The sequence below is a fragment of the Aquarana catesbeiana genome, linkage group LG12 (genome assembly GCF_042186555.1).
Source record: "Aquarana catesbeiana isolate 2022-GZ linkage group LG12, ASM4218655v1, whole genome shotgun sequence".
In the NCBI taxonomy this organism is placed as follows: domain Eukaryota; kingdom Metazoa; phylum Chordata; class Amphibia; order Anura; family Ranidae; genus Aquarana; species Aquarana catesbeiana.
In genome coordinates, this window is record NC_133335.1 from 89,377,715 (window position 1) to 89,403,817 (window position 26,103).

At 42.5% G+C, this 26,103-nt stretch overlaps 1 protein-coding gene across 1 annotated transcript in view; it reads right to left on the reverse strand.

The window, feature by feature from the left end:
* CBX8 (chromobox 8) overlaps positions 1 to 26,103 on the reverse strand; it is a 131,195-nt gene that overhangs the window by 59,253 nt on the left and 45,839 nt on the right. The gene's annotated exons all lie outside the window — the stretch shown is intronic.

The window sequence follows — 26,103 nt, forward strand, 5'->3', positions numbered from 1 at the left end:
CACACACACACACTATAAACCCCCCCCCCCCAATTTTTTTTAAAAGAAGAGTAATCACATTTCCTCTGTTCTCAGCTGCATAGAGAGGTGATGATGGAGAAACAGCAGCACACTGGTCTTCCCAGTAAATGGATGTGCAGGGAAAGGGGGGGTGCCAGGATAAGTCTGATCATTGGAGGAGAGCAGGCTGAGTTCCCAGCACGGCTAGAGAATTGACCACGCTGTACTCTCATGCCTAGCATGGTCAGTTTTTAATAGGAATGCAGAGGGACTATTTTGTTTTTTGAATATTGTGAACACATATACACACACACACACACACGTTCTTCCCCATTTGTCTGATATTTCTTAATTTTCTTCACAGGCTGCCTCTCCAAAATTAAATATTATAACTATTATATGCCAATATTGGCATTAATCAAGTAGGCCCTCATTCGTTTGTATTCCTGTCCTTTCAGTTTTTGGCTCACACGGACGCCAGGGGCAATGAATTGTGCGAGTAATCAATCGCCTTTCACAGGGAGCCCTAGAGGTGTCAGTCCCATGGGGGGCTTTTTTTATGTGGATATTATACATATTTATTCTTTCATCTTAGGTTCATATCTTCTTATCTTTTATCTAAATTACCTTTTTTGTTATTTACCTAGATTGTTTCCCTTTTTCAAGATGGCGCTGTTGACCCTTGCTGTCAGCGGATGACTTGTCCAGCTTTTTCTAGCTTGTCTGGTTATTTTCCCTTTCCCAAGATGGCGCAGCCGGCCTCTACTGTGATGAATGACACGCTCTGTGGCTCCTGTCACTCGGCGCATGCGCACTGCAAACATTGACGCGGTTAGCGTCATGTCATTAAGCCTCCTTTTTGATTATCCACATGCCCCCCTGGGCTTCCTCATTACACGTCCGCATCCGGTTGTGACGTCAGACGCCACCGGGATGGAAGGACTATAAGAATGTGGTTATACACCGCAATCCTCTGTTGTAGGCTCCCCGTCCAGGGGAGAGGTTGTTTCTCTCCCACCCCATGCCTGTCTTAACCATCTTTATAGGTAAGGGCTCCATAGGTGACTCGGTTTGATCTCTGAGTGGTTTACACATAAGGACCTCATTTGACCAGTATGTATTTTGTCTTTTTTTAGCTGTACCCTTATACATTTACCTTTTTGGATACCATTCAAGTTTTTTGATCCTTTAATTGCTGGCTGGGAATTTCAATATTTAAGGTGACTCTAATCTGCCGTTTGTGCTTGCAGTGAGGTTTTCTGGCCTCCAGCAAAAGAGTTTTGATTATACTTAAGGTAACCCCCGATGTCAATATGGTGCTCAGATTTGATGTCTTTTTCACATCATTTGCTTGATATCTTATTTTATCCCTCCTATTTTTCCATTAAGGATATACCAATTCTTTGTCCTTCTGTGGCCATAGTGGACGGAAATTTTTGTTTGAGTGACCTACTTGATGCCTTGTGTCTCTGATGTTATTCATCGGCAATATTCTTTTACCAATCTAATTCGTATTTAATCTCTGGCAGCCTGGTAAGATTATGGATTTTGATAGATTGATTCTTTGATTGTTGTTTGATATTTTCTGATTCTTTCAACTATCCATAGTCTCATATGACATGCTATCCATATATGCACCTATATATTCTATATTGTAGATTTTATGATGTAATATGATGTCTTATTCGTGTCTTTCTTATCGTTTCTAGTATACCACAATCTATACCAAAACTCCTGAGGAAGCTCCAAATGAGTGAAACATGTTGAGTGGTATCTATTAAGTGGGATTTTTTCCACTGTCTGCCTAATATTGGATGTGAAATTAAGACACAATTTTTAATCATGTTGAATAATTTGTACTTATTGTAATAAAAATCTTTTTTTTTTTTTTTTCTTTTTTTATGGATAAGTTGTACATGTTTATCTATGCTACCTACCTTAAAGTTTAAGCACCTTAAAAGTCCCGGGTTGTTGAACCCCATTTCCCCCTTTTTTGTTCATCTACAAGGCTGGTTGAGACCCAGGATCTACCACCATTATCTGTATTGGACCAGGATGAACACAAACCCAGTCCAGTCCATACAGCTTGCTAAATACAAGATACCAGGTAGGCAATGTACCAAATCATACGCAGCAGGTCTTTTATTTTTAGATCATTTTTGAGACATAAATAGAAACCTATTCTCTGGCTGATTAAACACTGTCTACTGGCTCCTAAATTATTGCCATCTTAACCACTTGACCACTGGGCACTTAAACCCCCTTAATAACCAGACCAATTTTCAGCTTTTGGTGCTCTCACATTTTGAATGACAATTACTCAGTCATGCAACACTGTATCTATATGAATTTTTTGTCCTTTTTTTCACACAAATAGAGCTTTCTTTTGGTGGTATTTAATCACCGCTGGGTTCTTTATTTTTTGCGCTATAAAAGAAAAAAGACCGAAAAATCTGTAAAAAAATAAATTTTTCTTCGTTTCTGTTATAAAATTTTGAAAATTAGTAATTTTTCTTCATATATTTTGGCCAAAATTTATACCGCTACATATCTTTGGTAAAAATAACCCAAATTAGTGTATATTATTTGGTCTTTGTGAAAGTTATAGCGTCCACAAGCTATGGTACCAATATCTGAAAATTGATCACACCTGATGCACTGATGGCCTCTCATTTCTTGAGACCCTAACATGCCAGAAAAGTACAAATACCCCCCAAATGACCCCTTTTTGGAAAGAAGACATTCCAAGGTATTTAGAAAGATGCATGATGAGTTTTTTGAAGTTGTCATTTTTTCCCACAATTCTTTGCAAAATCAAGTTTTTTTTTTTTTCTTTTTTTTTTTTTTCACAAAATTGTCATATTAGCAGGTTATTTCTCACACACAGCATATGCATACCACAAATTACACCCCAAAACACATTCTGCTATTACTCCCGAGTATGGCGATACCACATGTGTGAGACTTTTACACAGCGTGGCCACATACAGAGGCCCAACATGCAGGGGAGCACCTTCAGGCGTTCTGGAGCACCCAGGCCAATTCTGACATTTCTCTCCTACATGTAAAAATCATCATTTATTTGCTAGAAAATTACATAGAACCCCAAAACATTATATATGTTTTTTTAGCAAAGACCCTAGAGAATACAATAGCGGTCATTGCAACTTTTTATCTCGCACGATATTTGCGCAGCAATTTTTGGAACGCGTTTTTTTTGGAAAAAAAACTGTTTTTTGCTTTAAAAAAAAACAAAACAGTAAGGTTAGCCCAATGTTTTTGCATAATATGAAAGATGAAGTTACGCCGAGTTAATAGATACCTAACATGTCACCTTTCAAAATTGCACACGCTTGTGGAATGGCGCCAAACTTCACCACTTAAAAATCCCCATAGGCGACGCTTTAAATTTTTTTACTGGTTACAAATTTTGAGTTACAGAGGAGGTCTAGGGCCAAAATTATTGCTCTCGCTCTACCGATCGCAGCGATACCTCACATGTGTGGTTTGAACACCGTTTTCATATGTGGGCGGGACTTACGTATGCGTTCGCTTCTGCATGCGAGCACACGGACAGGGGCGCTTTAAAAAATTTTTATTTTTTTTTATTGTTCATTTTACTTTATTTATTTTAGTTTGACACTTTTTTCCAAAAAAAAAATTTTTTTGATCACTTTTATTCCTATTACAAGGAATGTAAACATCCCTTGTAATAGGAATATGGCATGACAGGTCCTCTTTACAGTGAGATATGGGGTCAATAAGACCCCACATCTCACCTCTAGGCTGTTCCTGAAATAAAAAAAAAAAAAAAAAAAAAAGGATCCTGGCTTCGATCATAGCGGTGAGTCGGTAGAAGCACCGGAGGGCGGCGGGAGGGGGGGCGTCCCCTCTCGCCTCCCGTAAGAACGATCAAGCAGTGTAACAGCCGCTACGATCATTCTTATGGTGTAGGGAATCGCCGGCTGAAAAAGATGATATCTGAATGATGCCTGTAGCTGCACCCATCATTCAGATATCCCCGCACAAAGTCAAGGACGTCGTATGACGGAAGGCGGGAAGTGGTTAAAACGCTTTTTTTTTTTTTAACACAAAGTTGTCCATTTATACAATATTTCTAACACATAGCATGTATATACCAAAAATGACACCCCAAAATAGATTCTCCTACTATTCCTGAGTACGGCGATACCACATGTGTGAGATTTCCACAGCCTGGCCACATACAGAGGCTGGGTACGGCTGAGCATGGCTGGGTATTGCAGAGTATCGCCGAGTATGACTGGGTATGGCAGAGTATGGCTGGGTATCACCGAGTATTGCAGAGTATGGCTGGGTATCACCGAGTATTGCAGAGTATGGCTGGGTATCACCGAGTATGGCTGGGTATCACCGAGTATGGCTGGGTATTGCAGAGTATGGCTGGGTATTGCAGAGTATGGCTGGGTATTGCAGAGTATGGCTGGGTATTGCAGAGTATGGCTGGGTATTGCAGAGTATGGCTGGGTATTGCAGAGTATGGCTGGGTATTGCAGAGTATGGCTGGGTATCACCGAGTATGGCTGGGTATCACCGAGTATGGCTGGGTATTGCAGAGTATGGCTGGGTATTGCAGAGTATGGCTGGGTATTGCAGAGTATGGCTGGGTATTGCAGAGTATGGCTGGGTATTGCAGAGTATGGCTGGGTATTGCAGAGTATGGCTGGGTATTGCAGAGTATGGCTGGGTATCGCAGAGTATGGCTGGGTATCACCGAGTATGGCTGGGTATCACCGAGTATGGCTGGGTATCGCAGAGTATGGCTGGGTATTGCAGAGTATGGCTGGGTATTGCAGAGTATGGCTGGGTATTGCAGAGTATGGCTGGGTATTGCAGAGTATGGCTGGGTATTGCAGAGTATGGCTGGGTATTGCAGAGTATGGCTGGGTATTGCAGAGTATGGCTGGGTATTGCAGAGTATGGCTGGGTATTGCAGAGTATGGCTGGGTATTGCAGAGTATGGCTGGGTATGGCAGAGTATGGCTGGGTATGGCAGAGTATGGCTGGGTATGGCAGAGTATGGCTGGGTATGGCAGAGTATGGCTGGGTATGGCAGAGTATGGCTGGGTATGGCAGAGTATGGCTGGGTATGGCAGAGTATGGCTGGGTATGGCAGAGTATTGCGGGTTATGGCAGAGTATTGCAGATTTTTGTGGGGTATTGCAGAGCATGGCTGGGTATGGCAGAGTATGGCTGGGTATCACTGAGTATTGCAGAGTATGGCTGGGTATTGCGGGATATTTCAGGGTATTTCAGGGTATTGCAGGGTATGGCAGAGTATTGCGGGGTATTCCAGGGTATGGCAGAGTATTGCGGGGTATTGCAGGGTATGGCAGAGTATTGCGGGGTATTGCAGGGTATGGCAGAGTATTGCAGGGTATTGGCAGAGTATTGCGGGGTATGGCAGAGTATTGCGGGGTATGGCAGAGTATTGCGGGGTATTTCAGGGTATTGCAGGGTATGGCAGAGTATTTCGGGGTATTGCAGGGTATGGCAGAGTATTTCGGGGTATTGCAGGGTATGGCAGAGTATTTCGGGGTATTGCAGGGTATGGCAGAGTATTTCGGGGTATTGCAGGGTATGGCAGAGTATTTCGGGGTATTGCAGGGTATGGCAGAGTATTTCGGGGTATTGCAGGGTATGGCAGAGTATTGTGGGGTATTCCAGGGTATGGCAGAGTATTGTGTGGTATTCCAGGGTATGGCAGAGTATTGTGGGGTATTCCAGGGTATGGCAGAGTATTGCGGGGTATGGCAGAGTATTGCGGGGTATTCCAGGGTATGGCAGAGTATTGCGGGGTATGGCAGAGTATTTTGGGGTATTGCAGGGTATGGCAGAGTATTGCGAGGTATGGCAGAGTATTGCGGGGTATTGCAGAGTATTCCAGGGTATGGCAGAGTATTGCGGGGTATTGCAGAGTATTGCGGGGTATGGCAGAGTATTCCAGGGTATGGCAGAGTATTGCGGGGTATTGCAGGGTATGGCAGAGTATTGCAGAGGGAATTGCAGAGTATTGCACAGCATTGCAGGGCATGCAGAGTAGTAGGGATGGCTGAGCATGGATGGATGGATGGATGGTTGGATGTCTCTGTGCAGCGCTGTGGGCACTACAGATGCAGCCCACAACGCTGCAGCCATCCATCCATCCGCCTCTTCGGTCACTGTGTACCGATCGGTACACAGGAGGGGAGGAGAGGGGGAGGAGAGGAACCGGCGTCATCAGATGACGCCGGTTTGTTTACATGTGATCGCTCCGTCATTTGACGGAGCGATCACATGGTAAACGGCCGCGATCAGCGGCCATTTACCGGGATCTGTGATGCGCCGGGTCCTGTGGACCCGGCGATCACGGATGCTCTCGAGTGCGCGCCCTAGGGGGCGCGCGAGAGCAGAATTCTGGGAGGACGTCCCTGGACGTCCTCCCAGAGTTAAACAACCGCCCTGTAGCCGTCATTTGGCTATGGGCCGGTTGTTAAGTGGTTAAAATAATATCCCGATTTTATCAGCCTACAGAACCACATAGTTACATAGTTAGTAAGGTTGAATAAAGACACCAGTCCATCCAGTTCAACCTGAGTGAGTGTGGGTGCGTGTCAGCAATCATCCCTATTTTTATTTAAAGGTACCCATATAGCACCACCAATTCACGCAGCACCCCGCACATACATCATACACCCACATCGGTCCCTACCCTCAAGGAGCCCATAATCCAAGGTCCCCAACTCACATTCATATACTAGGGCCAATTTTGAACAGAAGCCAATTAACCTACTAGCATGTCTTTGTAGTGTGGGAGGAAACCGGAGTACCCGGAGGAAACCCACGCAGGCACAGGAAGAACATGCAAACTCCAGGCTTGGAAGCTTGTATTGAGGAACACATTTATTAATATCTAAATTAGGGAAGTTGACTTTATTTTATCAAGAACATTTTCCTTTATTCATCTGAAAGCAAGTTCACTTGGCATAACTACATATAAAATCACAAGTCTTCTGGCTTCCAGAGTTCCCTATCTGTCTGCAATCTCAGTCATTAGAAAGAATCTTTACATTCCATAAAAATAGGTGACTCAGAGGGTTGGGTGTGTTTCCTTTAATTAATTTAATTTATATTATGACTCATTATGTGTAGTCCATTAAGTTCCACTTATTTATATGATTGTTGTTTAATTGCTGTTATCGTTGACGCATTTGATGACAACAACTCTTGATTTCTGATTCCCAGCGCTGAGATTGTGAGTCTGGATGTATGATTGCCCTTTCTGTTCTTCTATCCCTACCTGGTACAGGGGGGCCACGGTCTTTATCGTGGCCCACATACCCCAGGATGCCGATCATTATTCGGGGCCAGGGGGTTTTCCACTGTATCGGTAGTTATTAGTCCTAATAGGTGTTTTGCCCCTGAAACCTCCATGTTGGAGGTAAAGGGACACATATACCGCTTCAAAGGGTCAGGCACTTTACATATGGAACAAAAATCGCCAATGTTGCTGTTTCTACTTCATTACAATGCAATACAGCTACCCCCTTGTTTTATACATACTCATTATTTGAGTATCGAGCATGAACTCTTAATAATGACCCAACCTTAATCTATAAAGGTTTTTTTGCTTAAGCACAAGTGTTTTGTTTCTTTGTTTCATCTATGCTGGCTTCGGCCCGCCTATGACACAATCTTTATTTCTTTATTTATTTCACTTAAATGAACGGCGTCTCTGCAGTGTCGGTGTCACAGGCGACAGGTATTGAAAATGCACTGTGCTGCCTAGGTTACACAGCGCCTCCTTCTTCCATCCTTGCGAGCGTCTGAGTCACATGACTCCAATGCTGCACGCATCACTGGCAGACAACGGGAGTGCTTTGTGCTGCCTAGGTAACGCAACGCCTCCCTCCCCTGTCTCGGCAAACCACGCCCACACCCCATAGGATATGGGAAGGGGAGGCGTGGCGCCCCGACTAGGGGATGGAACGGCATCTTTCACCATAGCAACAAGCAGCCATAGGGCGTTCCCCCAGAGCCTTTGGACATATGGACACTTCATGCAGGGGGCGGGACGCCCCTCTGTCGGGACCGCGCCTCTTATACACCAGCACCAATGGGCAGGAGAGCATCACCATAGTGATGCGACGCCCAAAACCTTTGCCACGCCCACATCCCTTTATTAGGATGCCAGGGACGGCTGATGGCAGCATTTCCCACTTGGTTTCTAACCGAGAGGTACTCCAGGACCAGGGCTCACCGTTGCTGGCAATTTTGAACTTTACTATCTATACTCCACACCACTAGCAGAAGGTAGTTCTATACAAGCCTTAATTACTAAGCCTCAGGGAATATGGTTCTCTGAAAAACTTTATTTTCACTTTCATTCTCCACTTAAAATATTGCTTTCTGTTTTTTAGCAACTCCATCTATTGGCTGCCCAATATTGGTTTTTCTAAAACATACCTGGTCGTTCTGTAGAGGATATTAGACAGCATGGGCAACTAGTAATGGAAACCTCTGTCAGCATTGGGAATGCGTTTTTCTTGCAGTTACATGAAAAATGTAAGTTGTGTTTGTCCAATATATGCGACTAATGAGATATATGCGATATGTATACACATTGTTTGTAACATTGCTATTTTTGAAACTTTAGAACGTGATGCAATCTTTCCCTGAGGAAGACTTTTTTTGGTGTTATAAAGTTGAAACGCGTTGGAATTTCGCTACTTGACGCCATTGCATCAATCTAGGTGGTGATTGTATCTGGTAGCAGGATGCATCACAACGTAGGAGCTGTAGCTCCCCGTTTATTTTCATGTCATCTGACGATTCTTTTAATCGCTTTTACCTAAAGCATTTTTTGTATGTTATATTATTTCTATTTTTCTATGTATCAATAAATTATCTTTTTATCTAAATACAAAATTCTCTCTTTACTACATTGCCTTAAAAATCCCATATTGTGGTATATATTTGTTATCTGAATCTTTACATTCCTGTCCATTTACCGTAGTTGTTTTTAGGCCTTGTGCATATGAGCTTTTAATTGTATTAGAGCTTTGTGTACAGCAAGCAACTGCAAGGCATGCAAAGCTTTCAAGCAGATGTCTTGAAGCCTTTAACACTGTCACTGCTATTGCCTCCCCCCCCCCCCCCCCCCATTTTGCCCTCACATACTAAAATGCACATTCTGCATTTTGTTTACTTTTACTAGCACTGAGCTGAATGCAGCTTACTGAAGTGAAAAGAGATGCACCGGCTGTACAGACTCATCCACACAGCCGAGTTTGACAGATATGTAGAGGCGGGTGCACAGACCCAGGCGTACCACCTGTGCACCTGTAAAGTAGCACCTACGGTACTCTAAATTGTCCAGAGGCCAAGATTACCTATTTCAATAATGAATATGTATTTCTTAACCACTTGTCTAAGGTGCATCCCCCCCCCACCCCCCACTTGCCCAGGCCAAATTTCAGCTGTCAGGACTGTTGCACTTTGAACGACAATTGCGTGGAAAACAGAGCTTTATTTTTGTAGTATTTAATCACTACAGGGGTTTTTATTTTTTGCTAAATGAAAAAAGGCTGAACCCTCCATCTTTTTCTTTATTTTCATTACAAAATATTGCATTTAAGTAATTTTTCTTCTTCACTGATGGACACTGATTTTTACCAATGTGGCTGCACTAATAATAAGCGTAAATGTGTGCTGGTTTTCCTTTCCTTAAAGGGGTTGTAAAAGGTAATTTTTTTTTTTTTTAAATAACAAACATGTTATACTTACCTTCACTGTGCAGCTCGTTCTGCACAGAGTGGCCCTGAACCTGGTCTTCTGGGGTCCCTCGGCGGCTGTTTCAGCTCCTCCCCGCAAGCATTAACCACCTTAATGCGAGCTCCCTCGCATGGTGGTTAGTGCTTGCGGGCGCGCTCCCGTGATACAGCCGGCGGCTATAGCCGCTCACTGTATCACTCGGCCCCGCCCCCCAGCGCGCCGCGTCATTGGATGTGATTGACAGCAGCGCAAGCCAATGGCTGCGCTGCTTCCAATCCATCCACTGTAGCCAATCAGCAGCCAGGGTGAGCGGAGGAATAGATGTCGGGAACGCGAAGCTGACTTTCGAGGCGTCAGGTAAGTAAAAACGGGGGGGCTGGGGGCGGCGGTATTGTCAGAAGTTTTTTCACCTTAATGCATAGAATGCATTAAGGTGAAAAAATTTTTACCTTTACAACCCCTTTAAACAGTGACAGCGCTGAGGAAAGAAAATGTAGATAACCGACATTTGTTTACATGGGATGAGCTGTGACTTGACACAGCTGATCACATGGTAAAGAACCGCTGTGATTGGCCCTTTACCTCAATCTGTGATCAGCTGTGTCCAAAGGCACAGCAACCACAGAGTACACCCGATGCACGCTCTGGGAAGCGCGTCAATAGACACCCTCCCAGAACTGGACGACAACTCTGTAGCAGTCCTTTGGCTTTAGCATGGTCGGCAAATGGCTAAAGTGGAATTCCAGTCAGTCACACTCTGAGGGCGAAACCTACTCCCAACCCCATTCTAAGCTTATTTTATCTAACCCTGTAAAGAAAAGATCCCTATACTTCTGAGGATGCTCCACCCGGGTCCCAGGATCAGCGGTGGCTTCTTTGTAGAGGAGAGACAGCCAGCAATGGATGCCTCATAGTAAGTCTACGGGTGACATCATCAAGGCATTTCCAGCCATTGTTGGCTTTCTCTCCTGCACACAGAAGCTTCTGCTGGAGACCGAAACAGAGCGGCTTCAGAATAGGCAAGTATAGGGATCTTTTCTTTACAGGGTTAAATAGAATAGGCTTAGAATGGGGGTGCAAGTAGGTTTAGCCTTAAATTGTGACAGTGATTTTCACTGTTTAGCTACATATGGTATGTAAAAGTAACAAACACTAGTCACTTTACATATTGTATGTGACAAGGACATTTTGATCAGATGAATTTCTGATAAAATTAGAAATGTATTTAGTTACTGAATTTTTATAATCCATTCAAACTATTCATTTTCATACCCATACCTAGATTAAAGAAAAGTAGTAGAAACATCTCCATACAATTTCAGGATATTCCAAACTGAATGAGGAAATTAACAGAAACATTTTTAAGACAGGGTTAATCTAAATCTTTTTGATGGTTACATTGCAAAATCTTCTCTTTAAGCCCGGGTTCACACCTATGCGAATTAGATGTGCGTTTCCGCATATCTAATTAGCTTAGCAGGAGAAAGTGACTGGCTCCCTATGGAGCCGGTTCACATATCTCCGGGGCGGCTGCGGAGCGCACTGCACAAAAACGCTGTGCGACTTTGGCTCAGTTTCAGGCCTGAATTCAGGCATAGAATTGGCCCTGATTCGTCCCTGAAACGGGGAACAGGGACGCACAGCGCTCCTGTGTGATCCGCAGCCCGATATGTGTGAACCCGGGCTAAATCTTTTGGGCCCAACTTTTTTTTGAACTTTGGTCTTAAACACTTCTTCTAGATAGTCTACATTTTTAACCACTTGAGCTCTGAAAGGTTTTACCTTCATGACCAGGACATTTTTTGCTATTCAGAACTGTTCTATTTTAATGGTCAATTGCTCAGTCATGCAACACTGTACGCAATTTATCATTGTTTTCACATAAATCGAGTTTTCTTTTGGTGGTAATTCAACCACTTCAGCGCCTGAAGGATTTTCCCTCTTAATGACCAGGGCATTTTTTACGATACGTCACTGTGTCGCTTTAACTGACAATTGTGCGGTTGTGCAACGCTGTACCTAAACAAAACTGACGTTCTTTTTTCCCCCCACAAATAGAGCTTTTTATGGTATTTGATCACCTCTGCGTTTGTTTTTTTTTGTGCCATAAACAAAAAAAAAAAAAAAAAGAAGAGCGACAATTTGGAGAAAAATAAAGCAATATTTTTTACTTTTTGCTATAATAAATATCCAAACAAAGAGTAAAAAAAAAAAAAAACAATTTTTTTTCATCAGTTTAGGCCAATATATATTCTTCTACATATTTTTGGTAAAAGTTGCAATAAGTGTATTCTGATTGGCTTGCCCAAAAGTTATAGCTTCTACAAAACAGGGGATAGATTTATGGCATTTTTTTTTTTTTTTTAGTAATGGCGGCGATCTGCGATTTTTAGCGGGACAGTTTCGGGACAATTTACATTTATACAGCGATCAATGCTATAAAAATGCACCGATTACTGTGTAAGGGGTTAACACTAGGGGCGATCAAGGGGTTAAATGTGTTCCCTCATGAGTGTCTCTTAACTGTGGGAGGATGTGACTGACTAGAGGAGGAGACATATCGCTGTTCCTATCTAGTAGAGATAGATGATCTGTCTCTCCTGACAGAATGGGTATTTGTGTACACACACACACACACACACACACACACACACACACACACACACACACACACACACACACACACACACACACGTTACCTGGCCACGCGCAATGGGTCCCCCCCCCCCGCGCAGTACGTGCCTGCTATAGCTGTTTAAAAGGGCCGACGTACAGCTATGGCGATTTGCGGAAAAGAGCCAACCTGCCGCAGTATAATGAGGAAGGCTGGTCGGCTAGTGGTTAATCACCACTGGGTTTTATTTATATATATAAAAACAAAACATTTTTGAAAAATTATAAATTTTCTACTTTCTGTCATAAAGCATATCCAATAAAATCAAATTTCATCATAAAATTTAGTACTGACAGCCTATCATTTCCTGAGGCCCGAAAATGCCAGGAGAGTACAAATACCCCCAAATTACCCCCTTTTGGAAAGTAGACAGGCATTTAGTAAGAAGCATGGTGAGCTTTTTGAAGTTGTAATTTTTTTTCACAATCTTTTTTGAAAATGAGGAAAAAATAAAAAGTTTTTTTTCCTCACAATAATGTTTTTATTTTTTACATACTGTCACCAGTAAAGTACAGCATACGCATAGGACTAATGTGGCAGTGATTAGGGGCACCAACTGGTGACATGTTCAAAAAAAAAAAAAAATAGAACTTTTTAATTAAGTTTTTTTAAACATTTTCTTTCATTTTTTACTATTTTTTCGTTTACTTACTTCCATCAGAGTAGGTCAGTGTCACCATATTAACACTGTACTACTCTGAGGGTGTTTGTTGTTACGATAAAGATCATTGTAACAAAGTTTTCAACTGTCTGGGTTAACCATTTAGGTCAGTTGTGATCATTAATGATCTGTGATCAGCTACAGCTAATCATATGGTACTGGGTGCTGTGATTGGCCCAGGTACCATGTGACAGCTGTGGGCCAATCACAGCATAGGCAACACAGAATAAATTCATTGATAAACAGCTTTGTTGACATTGTGATCATGTGATCGTGTAGCAAGAAAGGAGGGGTACACAGTGCGCACCTAAACCCTGTGCAGGCACATGAAATACATGTATGTGATCGTGCCTGCAGTGAAAAGTAGGATTGCACCGGTACCTTTTTTTACCGGTGAGTATGAGTATTGATACTTTCGGCCAAGTACTTGCAGATATCAAGTAACCGATACCTTTGGGGTGCGTTTTGAACCCATACAAAATGAATGGGCTCAAATTGCAGAGACAGTGATAGCCAGCGCGGAAGATATTCCAGAGGGTAGTATTGAGGGCATTAGTGGTAGGTTAACCAAAGCACAAAAACACAAGGTGAGTGTAGTAGCAAGTCCTAGTTTCAATCTTGAAACACCCAATACGAGGACAATATGCGACCGGTCTAAACTATGTGGCATGTTCACCAATGCCAGGAGCATGGTGGACAAGATGGGTGAACTAGAGATACTGTTGTACAAGGAGGATTTGGATTTTGTGGGAATTTCAGAGACCTGGTTCAACAGCTGGCAAACATTCAAGGGTATACCCTATACCGCAAGGATAGAGAGGGTAAAAAAGGGGGAGGGGTATGCCTATATATCAAGAATAATGTACAAGTGAATGTGAGAGATTACATCACTGAGGGAGCTAGTGAGGAGGTGGAATCCTTATGGGTAGAGCTCCAAAGGGATGAAGCTAAGGGGAAAATAATACTGGGAGTATGCTATAGGCCCCCTAACCTGAGGGAGGAAGTGGAGACGGATCTCCTATCACAAATTGGATTAGCAGCAAGGATGGGAAGTGTTATCATAATGGGGGATTTTAATTATCCAGACAGACTGGGCGGAGGGAACCGCAAATTCATTTAAGGCTCGCCAGTTCCTTAATGTCTTGCAGGACAATTTTATGGGTCAGATGGTAGACGCACCAACTAGAAATAAAACATTACTGGATCTACTGATTACCAACAATACAGACCTGATCACAGATGTGGAAATACAGGGCAATTTAGGTAACAGCGATCACAGGTCAATTAGTTTCAGTATAAATCACACAAATAGGAAACATGAAGGGAACACAGAGACACTGAATTTCAAAAGAGCCAACTTCCCTAAACTACAAACCTTGCTAAAAGGCATTAATTGGGATAAAATATTAGGAACAAAGAATACGGAGGAGAGATGGGTTTGCTTTAAGAGCATATTAAATAAGGGCATTAGCCAATGTATCCCATTGGGTAATAAATTTAAAAGAGCGAACAAAAATCCTGGATGGCTTAACTCCAATGTAAAAATGCATATAAAAGCAAAGGAGAAGGCCTTCAAAAAATACAAGGTTGAGGGATCATCCTCAGCATTCAGACTTTATAAAGAATGCAATAAGAAATGTAAGGGTGCAATTAGGACGGCTAAGATAGAACATGAAAGACACATAGCGGAGGAGAGCAAAAAAAATCCCAAGAAATTCTTTAAGTATGTAAACAGTAAAAAAGGGAGGACAGACCATATTGGCCCCATAAAGAATGAGGAAGGACATCTGCTTACAAAGGATGGGGAGATGGCAAAAAGGTATTGAATTTATTCTTCTCCTCAGTATTCACGAGTGAATCAGGGGGGCTTCAGTAACCAAAACTGCAGTGTTTATCCTCATGACACAACACAGGAAGCACCTACATGGTTAACAGAGGACGGAATTAAAATTAGACTTGAGAAACTTAACATTAATAAATCACCGGGACCAGATGGCTTGCATCCGAGGGTACTTAGGGAACTCAGTCAGGTGATTGCCAGACCGTTGTTCCTAATTTTTACAGACAGTCTATTGACTGGAATGGTACCAGCTGATTGGAGAAAAGCCAATGTAGCACCAATATTTAAAAAGAGCCCAAAAAACATCCCTGGGAATTACAGACCAGTTAGCCTAACATCAATAGTATGTAAACTCTTGGAGGGGATGATAAGGGACTATATACAAGATTTTAGTAATAAGAATGATATCATTAGCACTAATCAGCATGGATTCATGAAGAATCGTTCTTGCCAAACCAATCTATTAACCTTCTATGAGGAGGTGAGTTGCCATCTAGATAAAGGAAGGCCCGTAGACGTGGTGTATCTGGATTTTGCAAAAGCATTTGACACAGTTCCCCATAAACGTTTACTGTACAAAATAAGGTCCGTTGGCATGGACCATAGGGTTCAGAGGGTGGTGATAAATGGGGAGTACTCAGAATGGTCAGGGGTGGGTAGTGGGGTTCCCCAGGGTTCTGTGCTGGGTCCAATCCTATTTATTTTGTTTATAAATGACCTGGAGGATGGGATAAACAGTTCAATCTCTGTATTTGCAGATGATTCTAAGCTAAGCAGGGCAATAACTTCTCCGCAGGATGTGGAAACCTTGCAAAAAGACCTGAACAAATTAATGGGGTGGGCGACTACATGGCAAATGAGGTTCAATGTAGAAAAATGTAAAATAATGCATTTGGGTGGCAAAAATATGAATGCAATCTATACACTGGGGGGAGAACCTCTGGGGGAATCTAGGATGGAAAAGGACCTGGGGGTCCTAGTAGACGATAGGCTCAGCAATGGCATGCAATGCCAAGCTGCTGCTAATAAAGCAAACCGAATATTGGCATGCATTAAAAGGGGGATCAACTCCAGAGATAAAACGATAATTCTCCCGCTCTACAAGACTCTGGTCCGGCCGCACCTGGAGTATGCTGTCCAGTTCTGGGCACCAGTCCTCAGGAGGGATGTACTGGAAATGGAGCGAGTACAAAGAAGGGCAACAAAGCTAATAAGGGGTCTGGAGGATCTTAGTTATGAGGAAAGGTTGCGAGCACTGAACTTATTCTCTCTGGAGAAGAGACGCTTGAGAGGGGATATGATTTCAATTTACAAATACTGTACTGGTGACCCCACAATAGGGATAAAACTTTTTCGCAGAAGAGAGTTTAATAAGACTCGTGGCCACTCATTACAATTAGAAGAAAAGAGGTTTAACCTTAAACTACGTAGAGGGTTCTTTACTGTAAGAGCGGCAAGGATGTGGAATTCCCTTCCACAGGCGGTGGTCTCAGCGGGGAGCATTGATAGCTTCAAGAAACTATTAGATAATCACCTGAATGACCGCAACATACAGGGATATGTAATGAAATACTGACACATAATCACACACATAGGTTGGACTTGATGGACTTGTGTCTTTTTTCAACCTCACCTACTATGTAACTATGTAATGTGGAGCGATTCCTGTCCAAATTGCATGCGGTTTCCCACACAGCTCCTGTGTGAACCCAGGCTGAAGTCACTAGGACAAGCTTGGGTTCACACAGGAGCAGTGGGGAACCCGCATTCGATTTGAACATTTCATTTTGTATGGCACCGCAAAAGGTATCGGTTTCAGGTAGGGCTGCTTTAATATTGATTGGACCCTGGGCAAAAAACTTTTCTTGCCGCCCCCCCCCCCCCATGCAGCTTCGCTCTACACCTGCTCTGAGACATACAATAAATAGCAGCTAGACTCAAAATCAGTTTACTGAATCAGATCAGGCAGCGATTGCGATTGGTTGCTAGAGGTTAAAGTGTATCATTACCGCTCACTGACTGGTTATGAGCTATGAGTAAGCACTTTGTGTAAGTGTGAAACACGTTAGCTGTTGTGCTGTTCTACTCCAGTGGTGTCTTTTGTACCCTATGATCCTGCTTCACGAATAAAAGAAGAATTTAATCTATTTATCCCGGTGTGCGGCTGTCCAGATCCTTTCAGCCTTCCACATGCTCACTGACTGGTTGCTAGAGGTTACAGCACACATTACGGCTCACTGGTTAGTTGCTAGAGGTTACAGCACATGATTTCTGCTTGTTGATTGGCTTCTAGAGATTACTATGGATATGACCTCAGGGGGGCAAGACATACAATATCAATGCCGCCGGTCGCCGCTATTTACATATGAATGCCACCACTATTTACATAGGAACACAGGGTCTGCAGGTGAGTCATCTGTACACAACAAAAGAGCAGAGCTGGGCAGCATTAGTAGCAGCACTTCACACTGAGATATTGGGACACAGCACGGGACTAAAACCTCAAGGGAAGAGGGAATTTAAACCAAGATAGTAGGCAAGTATGAGGCAGCTGCTTTGGGGCCAACAACGATAACAGGGCCCAGGGCAGCTGCCCCTTTTGCCCTGCCTTAAAAACGGCCCTGGTTTCAGGTATCTGAGCATTTGCACGAATACTCATGCAAATGCTTAGTACCAAACACCAATACCAATAACAGTGGAACCCTAGTGAAAATTGTTTACATATTTTTTTTTTCTAATTTGGTGGAAAAATTTTCTACTTTATTGCCCACTGATTCTAAGTAATTACCAAATAGAATATCCTCTTCAAAACAAAGCACATAATAGACAGATGTTTAAATGCTGTTCATTTCCATGCAGATACTGGACAACCCAGATTATTTAATATAGGCTAATGAACTTTCCCAGAGTCTCTTGAGAATAACCGCCTTTTCATCTCCCCCATCATGTCCTTTATGACTTCAGTATCAAAAGGACAGAGGTGACTCCTTTGACGGCGTCAAGACTAGTACTGTGGTCGTAAATTACTTTAACCACTTAAGTACCGAGCCTCTTTCTGAGATTTGTTGTTTACAAGTTAAAAACAGTTTATTTTGCTAGAAAATTACCCCCCAAACATTATACATTTTTTTTTTCGAACGCCCTAGAGAATAAAATGGCGGTCGTTGCAATACTCTGTCACACCGTATTTGCGTAGTGGTCTTACAAGCGCACTTTTTTTGGAAAAAAATACACTTTTTTTAATAAAAAAATAAGACAAACAGTAAAGTTAGCCCCCTTTTTTTTTTTTTTTTTTTTAATATTGTGAAAGATAATGTTACGTCGGGGAAAAAGAAGACCCAACATGTCACGCTTCAAAATTGCGCCCGATCGTGGAATGGTGACAAACTTTTACCCTTAAAAATCTCCATAGGCGAGGTTTAAAAGAATTGTTTAAAAAAGTTGCATGTTTTGAGTTACAGAGGAGAAGCTAGAATGATTGCTCTCCCTCTAACAGTCGCGGTGATACCTCACATGTGTGGTTTGAACACAGTTTTCATACGCAGGCGCTACTCACGTATGCGTTTGCTTCTGCACGCGAGCTCGCCGGAACGCGGCGCAGTTAAAAAAAAAAAAAAAATTTATTTTTGCCCTTATTTATTTTACCTTTTATTTTTACACTGTTTTTAAAAAAAAAAAAAATATATATGTCACTTTTATTCCTATTGCAAGGAACGTAAATATCCCTTGTAATAGAAAAAAAGCATGACAGGACCTCTTGAACATGAGATTAGGGGTCAAAAATACCTCAGATCTCATATTTACGCAAAAAAAAAAAAAAAAAAAAAATATATAATATATGGCCCTTTAAGAGCTATGGGCAGAAGTGACGTTTTGACGTCGCTTCCGCCCTGCAATGATATGGAGCTGGGTGGGAGCCATCTTCCCCTCACTCGTCTCCATGTCACACAAGGGGAAACATCCGATCGCCCCTCTCCCGCTGCCGATAAAAGTGATCTCGCGGCGATTCCGCCGCAGAGACCACTTATCTTGAAGCGGACTGCCCACTGAAGAAGAGTTTACTGGGGTTATGGCAGCTATCTGCTGCCATAACAACGATATCCCTCTTCAAAGTACCGACATAACGACGGTGGGCGGTCCGGAAGTGGTTAATACCGGGCACTTTTACCCCCTTCCTGCCCCGGACAATATTCAGCGCTGTCGCACTTTGAATTACAATTGCGCAGTCATGCAACTCTTTACCCAAATTACATTTTTTCATTTTGTTAACAAAAAATAGAGCTTTCTTTTAGTGGTATTTAAGCACCACTGGGTTTTTTATTTTTTGCTAAATATAAAACAAATTATGAAAATAAATAAATAAAATAATGAAGGAAGAAGAGCTGCTTCTTCGGTTATAACATTTTGCAAATAAATAATGGTTCTTCATAATTTTATGCCAGAATGTATTCTGCTACATTTCTTTGGTGAAAATAACCCAAATCAGTTTATATTCTTTAGTCTGCAGGAAAGTTAGAGTCTACAAACCATGGTATATATTAGGGTTGCACCAATGCCGATACTGAGCATTTGTAGAGTACTTGTACTCTTGCAAATGCTCCAATGCCTAATCCGATACCTGGGCAGACAGGGGATGATCGGTGTGGTGGTGGTGGGAGCTGTTGAAAGCACCAATCTACCTGTATAGCTTTCAATAAAGCAGCTGACAGCTGCTTCTCCTCCTCTCCCGCCTTTCAGCTGCTTTATTGAAATCTATACCGGGAGATCAGTGCTTGTAACTGCCCCCACCACCGCACCGATCACCCCAGACTGTCCCCTGTGTCCTCCTCCGCTGCTCCCCCTCCTTCGCTCCCACTCTGTGTCCCCTGGTCCCCCCCTGTCCCAGATCTGTCAGGATGTAGAGCGGAGGAAGGAGCCGGTAAATCTGTCACTTACTGGCTCCTTCCTTTTACAAATGCACACAGTCAGTGATCGCTGACTCTGTCCATTCATAACTGAGAATCATAAACAGTTTATGACAGAACAGGAGCCCCTGTCTCCTGTCCATTCTACTTTAGGGCAGCTGAGGCTGCTGAAAAAGGGACTGGGCAATCTGTGTCCTTAGTCCCTTTCTCGGTCTCAAAGGGTAGATGTTGGGTCTGTTAAAAACACCCTTCAATGCCTATGCAAATGATACAATGGACATCATACAGTGCTGTTCAGATTATCAAAACATGAAGCGTTAGCGTTGCTTCAAAATGTATGCCTCATGTCAAGTCAGGAGGTGTTTGCGAAGCATTACCATAGACCTGAACAGAAGATGTTGAAGGGCTTCAAAACGCTCTGGCAGGCGGTTGCGGGGCGTTAAAATTATTTTGTTTCCTGTAATATCACTTCCCATTTAAAAATAGGCATTTGTGGAATGGTTTTAAACACGCCATAAGGCTGTTCAAATGCTTCAAAACTGCGTAAAGGGCATTTGGGGAGTGTTTTTAACTCGTCATTAACCACTTCAGCCCCAGAAGAATTTACCAAGTCCTTGACCAGGCCATTTTTTGCGATACGGCACTGCGTTACTTTGACAATTGCGCGGTCATGCGACACTGTACCCAAAATAAAATTTAGGTCCTTTTTTTCCCACAGAGCTTTCTTTTTGTGGTATATGATCACCTCTGCGATTTTTTTTTTTTTTGCGCTATGAAAATAAAAAAAAAAAAAAGGAAGGATAAACGTATATTGAGTGGTTTGCACAAAAGTTAGGACATTTACAAAATAGGGGATAGATATATGGCATTTTTATATTTTATTTGTAAAGGCGGTGATCAGCGATTTTTAGCGGGACTGCAACATTGCAGCGGACAGATCGGACATTTTTGACACTTTTTTTGCACCATTGACATTTATACAGCGATCAGGGCTAAAAAATAGCCAGTGATTATTGTATAAATGTCACTGGCAGGGAAGAGGTTAACACTAGGGGGCGATCAAGGGGTTAAATGTGTGCTCTAACTGTGAGAACTCGTTTACGCACACAAATCCCCGTTCCTGCTCTCGTGCCCGCATCAGGTCCCCCGCCGTGGGCACACGCGCCTGCTATGGCTCTTAAAAGGAGCCGCAGTAGACTGAATGAAAATTTTTTTATATATATATATATATATATATATATATATATATATATATATATATATATATATATATATATATATATATATATATATATATATATATATATATATATATATATATATATATATATATATATATATATATACACACATACACACATACATACACATATACCATGTTTCCCCGAAAATAAGACCTACTTACAGTTTCGCCTCTCGTTGTAATATAAGGCATCCCCCCGATAATAAGACCTCCCCGATAATAAGGCATCCACCGATAATAGGGCATCCACCGAACATAGCGTAAGGTACCCCCCGAACATAAGGCATCTGACTCTAGACTCTCGTACAGTAGCGGCAGGCACCGCCGCACAGCTCACTGATTGGCCGCAGCTGTTCAGGTCTCTTCAAATCAGTGAGCTGCGGCGGGCTCTCTGGATGACGAGCGACGTCCCTGATGTTGCGCAGGGGAACGTCGCCCATCAGAGAGCCCGCGCCGCCGCTGCCAGACACAGGAGTCGGGCACATTGTGTGTATCTCGCCGTGACTGAGGTGTGGGGGGGGATGTCTGGTGAAGGTGGGAGGGGGGAGAGACTAAACTGTCCACTGGCACAGGGGTGGGGGGAGGGGGGCTTAAAATGACTTAAAATGACACATGGTGGATTTGAGGGGGGGGAATCAAATCGGCACAGGAGGATCAGAAGGGGGGAATCAAAATGGCACAGGAGGTTCTAAAATGGTAATCCCCCTCTGATCCTCCTGTGCCATTTTTATTGATTCCCCCCTCTGATCCCCCCTGTGTCATTTTAAGTGATCCCCCCATTTCAATCCCCACTCTGATCCAGTGTGTCACTTTAGGGGGTGACTGCTTTTCTGCTGATACAAGAAATACTGGTAAGCAGTGCTGGTACCGTATATTTTTACCCCTAGACATGAGCGCAAAAAGAAAGAGCTACTCCATGGAGTACAAGCAAGGAATCGTGGAAGACTCTTGGGGCCAAAATCTTACTGCTTTCTGCAAAGAGAAGATGTTGAATATCCGATTGGTCCGAAAATGGCGAGCAGAGTACGGTAACCTCATTGAACAAGTGGACAAGGGAAATGCTAAAAAGCGCAAGTGTGGATCAGGTCGGCAACCATTATTTTCTGAGCTGGAAGACCTAATCTGTGAATTGGTTGTTGACAGGAGAGCAAAGGCTTTGGTTGTGAATAGGGCTCAGATTCAAGAATTTGCTCTTGCAATGGCACCACAGTTTGACATAGCCCCCGAAGACTTCAAAGCATCACAACACTGGCTGGATAATTTCCTTCAGCGAAGTGAACTGTCTTTAAGAAGATCCACAACACTGTTTAGGCTGGAAGATGCTCAAGTTATTCAGCGAGCACTTGCATTTAAGTCCTTTATTGATGATGCTGACTTCTCTAAATACAATCTTTCCAACATGATTGCTATGGATGAAACTGCAGTGTTTATGGGCCAATCCTCTCAAACAACAATTGAACAGCGGGGTGTCTCCTCAGTGTACATTCCCTCCACTGCTTACGAAAGTGCACGTGTTACCTGTATTTTGGCAATTCGTCTGGATGGCACTAAAATCCCACCTTTAATCATTTCTAAGGGCAAGAAGGAAAAGATTGAACGTGTTTCAGGCACTTTTATTCTTGAAACTGAAAAAGCCTGGGCCACACAAGCAGTTATAAGGAAGTGGGTCGATTTAATGCTGCCGCTTGTTATGCGAGGGAGCCAAAGAGGTCTGCTAGTCTGGGATGCAGCCAGCACTCACCGCGCTAAAGACATGAAGAAATTTCTTCACGAAAGAAAAATAGATCAAATAATGATTCCCGCAGGAATGACGGCCTATCTCCAGACTCTTGATATTGCAATAAACAAGCCATTCAAGGACAATTTGCGCATGGAAATTAACGACTACATTGAAAATAGAATGGAGAGAAATCAGCGTGGAAACTTTGTGAAACCTAAACTGCAAGAGGTTGTGACTTGGGTGAAGAATTCATGGGAGAAAATCACTGACAGTTGCATTGCAAATGCGCTACGAGCAGGCTACCTTGACAAGAAGTACTCATTTAAGGACAGTGCTATTGCTAAACATGAGAGATTTGGTCCACTGATTCTGAAAGAAATGGAGTCACAAGAAATTCACCAGGAAATTCAGGGTTTGGATTGTTATGATGATGTTCCAGAAGATGATGACATGACTGTCGTTGAATAAATCTTACTTTGTGTTCATACGGTACCAGTAAATATCAGTATCAGTAAATGTACCATAGATTGTTGTACATGGAAATGGTAGTAACAAGAAATTCTTGATACCGTAGGATTCACAGTTTGTCTGGTTATGCTGGTTTGTGATGACCACTACTACCGTACCGTATACAGGTAATAAATTTACTTTTTTTTGTTCAACAAAAAATGTGTACCGTATTCTTCATTGAAAAATAAGACATCCCCTGAAAATAAGACCTAGCGCATCTTTGGGAGCAAAAAATAATATAAGACACTGTCTTATTTTCGGGGAAACAGGGTATATATATATATTATACACGCATACATATACGCACAGCAGAGCCATTCTGCCGCCGTGTATATATACGGGAGCCGGTTGGGAATCGGTTAACCACTTGTCTACTGGGCACTTAAACCCCCCTCCTTCCCAGACCAATTTTCAGCTTTCAGTGCTCTCACACTTTGAATGATAATTACTCAGTCATGTAATACTGTACCTAAATGAATTTGTGGTCCTTTTTTTTCATACAAATAGAGCTTTCTTTTGGTGGTATTTGATCACCTCTGTTTTTAATTTTTTGCGCTATAATGAAAAAAGACCGAAAATTTTGAAAAACACCATATTTTTCTGTTTCTGTGATAAAATTTTGCAAATTATTAATATTTTTCTTCATAAATTTTGGCCACAATTTATACTGCTGCATATCTTTGGTAAAAATAACCCAAATTATTGGATATTATTTGGTCTGTGTGAAAGTTAGAGAGTGTACAAGCTGTGAAGCAAATCATAAAAAATTGATCACACATGATGTACTGGTGGCCCATCTCATTTCTTGCAACCCAAACAAGCCAGAAAAGTACAAATACCCCCCAAATGACCCCTTTTTTGAAATAGACATTCCAAGGTATTTAATGAAGATTTTTTTCCCCACAAAATTGCCATTGTAATAGGTTATTTCTCTCACATGGCATGTGTATACCACAAATGACACCCCAAAATATATTCTGCTACTCCTCCTAAGTATGGCGATACCACATGTGTGGGACTTTTTCACAGCCTAGCCACAGAGAGGCCCAACATGCAGGTGTTCTAGGAGCATAAATGACACATCTAACTTGTTGACTACCTATTATACTTTTGAAGGCCCTGGAGCACCAGGACAATGGAAACACCCACAAAGTGACCCCATTTTGGAAAGCTAACACCCCAACATATAATCTATGAGGCATAATGAGTGTTTTAAATGGTTCATTTTCTTCCAGAAGTTTTTGGAAAAATGTGAAAAAAAAAAAAAAAAAAAAAATTTAACTTTTTTTTTTTTTTATATTACAAAAGCTGTCCATTTATAAGATATTTCCAACACATAGCAAAAATTACACCCCAAAATACATTCTGCTGAGTAAAGGGTAAACAAAAGATTACCTGTGGTTTTAGTAGCGCAGTTGTCCACAGGAGGATAGCACTGGTCCAGGCAGCAGGCAGGGACTTGATCAGCAAAAGCGAACAAAATTATCCAGGCAACAGGCGGGAATACCGTCCACAGTCAGTACAGGCAGGGATACTGTCCATATACAGTCCAGGGTCAGTGCAGGCAGAGATTGTCAGCAGTGCCAAAATATTGGTCCCGGTAGTTGGCAGGAACATGGTCCATGTGGTGTGTCAGTTCATGTGACAGGCAGAGGCATGATGGCATAAGTCCTGCAGGCAGAAGTAGGGATTCGTTCAGGACAGAATGGGGACAGGGGTAGAGGCTTCTCCCACCCAAATCTCTTTGAAGCCTCCAAATCTCCAGACCCTAATCTAGGAATGAGAAAACAAAAAATATTGTTTTCTTCATCCAGAAAAACTATTCTGGAGCCCCGCACATATGCAAGACCCCTGTGTTATGAATCCCACTAGTCTAGTGGCAGGGTACAAGATCAGTCCAAGAGGCAGGCAAAAAGCATTGTCACACAGTCCAGGGTCAGTTCCAGATTAGGCAGAGGTATGTACAAAATAATTGGTAGGCAGAGGCGTGGTCAAACAACAAGCCAGGGTCAGTTACACAGCAAGTAGAGGCATAAGGCATGTGAAGGTAAATGGCAGGAAGTGAGGGTTATGTTTACCATACTTCACTAATAATTTAGTGAAGTATGGTAACGGCGGAAACAGTCAACTATGCAGAGGCCTGGTTGGGAAGGACATTGGGGACAATAATAAGTGGTGTCTCTAACTCCTTCTCTGGTGCACACCCGGCATTTTTTCTGATGTTTTTGGCCTGTTGGTCTGGGAGGGGAGGGATTTTAATCGGGAAAGAGGCGTTCGGAGAGTCTGCTAATCCCATTGGATCGAATGTTTTCTGGTGGGCCGTTCGGGAATACAAGGGCAGTGGCGATTTCCTCCTGGTAGCCAAGGAAGGATTTGGGGCTTTCAGTGGATTTGTGATAGATAACGTAGCTGTTGTATATGGCCAAATTAAACAAATAAATTGAAACTTTTTTATACCACTGGTATGTTCGCCTTGTGGCAAGGTAGGGTTCGAGCATTTGGTCGTTGAATTCGACATCCCCCATGAACATATTGGATTTGTGGATACATGTTGGTTTTTGGGTCATTCCTCCCGGTGATCCCAACGAATGTATTGTTGTGGATCGAATAAAGCATGTAGACATCCCTTTTGTCCCTCCACTTCACAGCCAGAATTTCCTCATTCCGTAAACTCACGACTCCCCTCTTCTTAGCTTCTTGTTGACGAGGCTTTGAGGAAAGCCCTTACGGTGCCACATGCTGGAGTGTTATTACTGTGA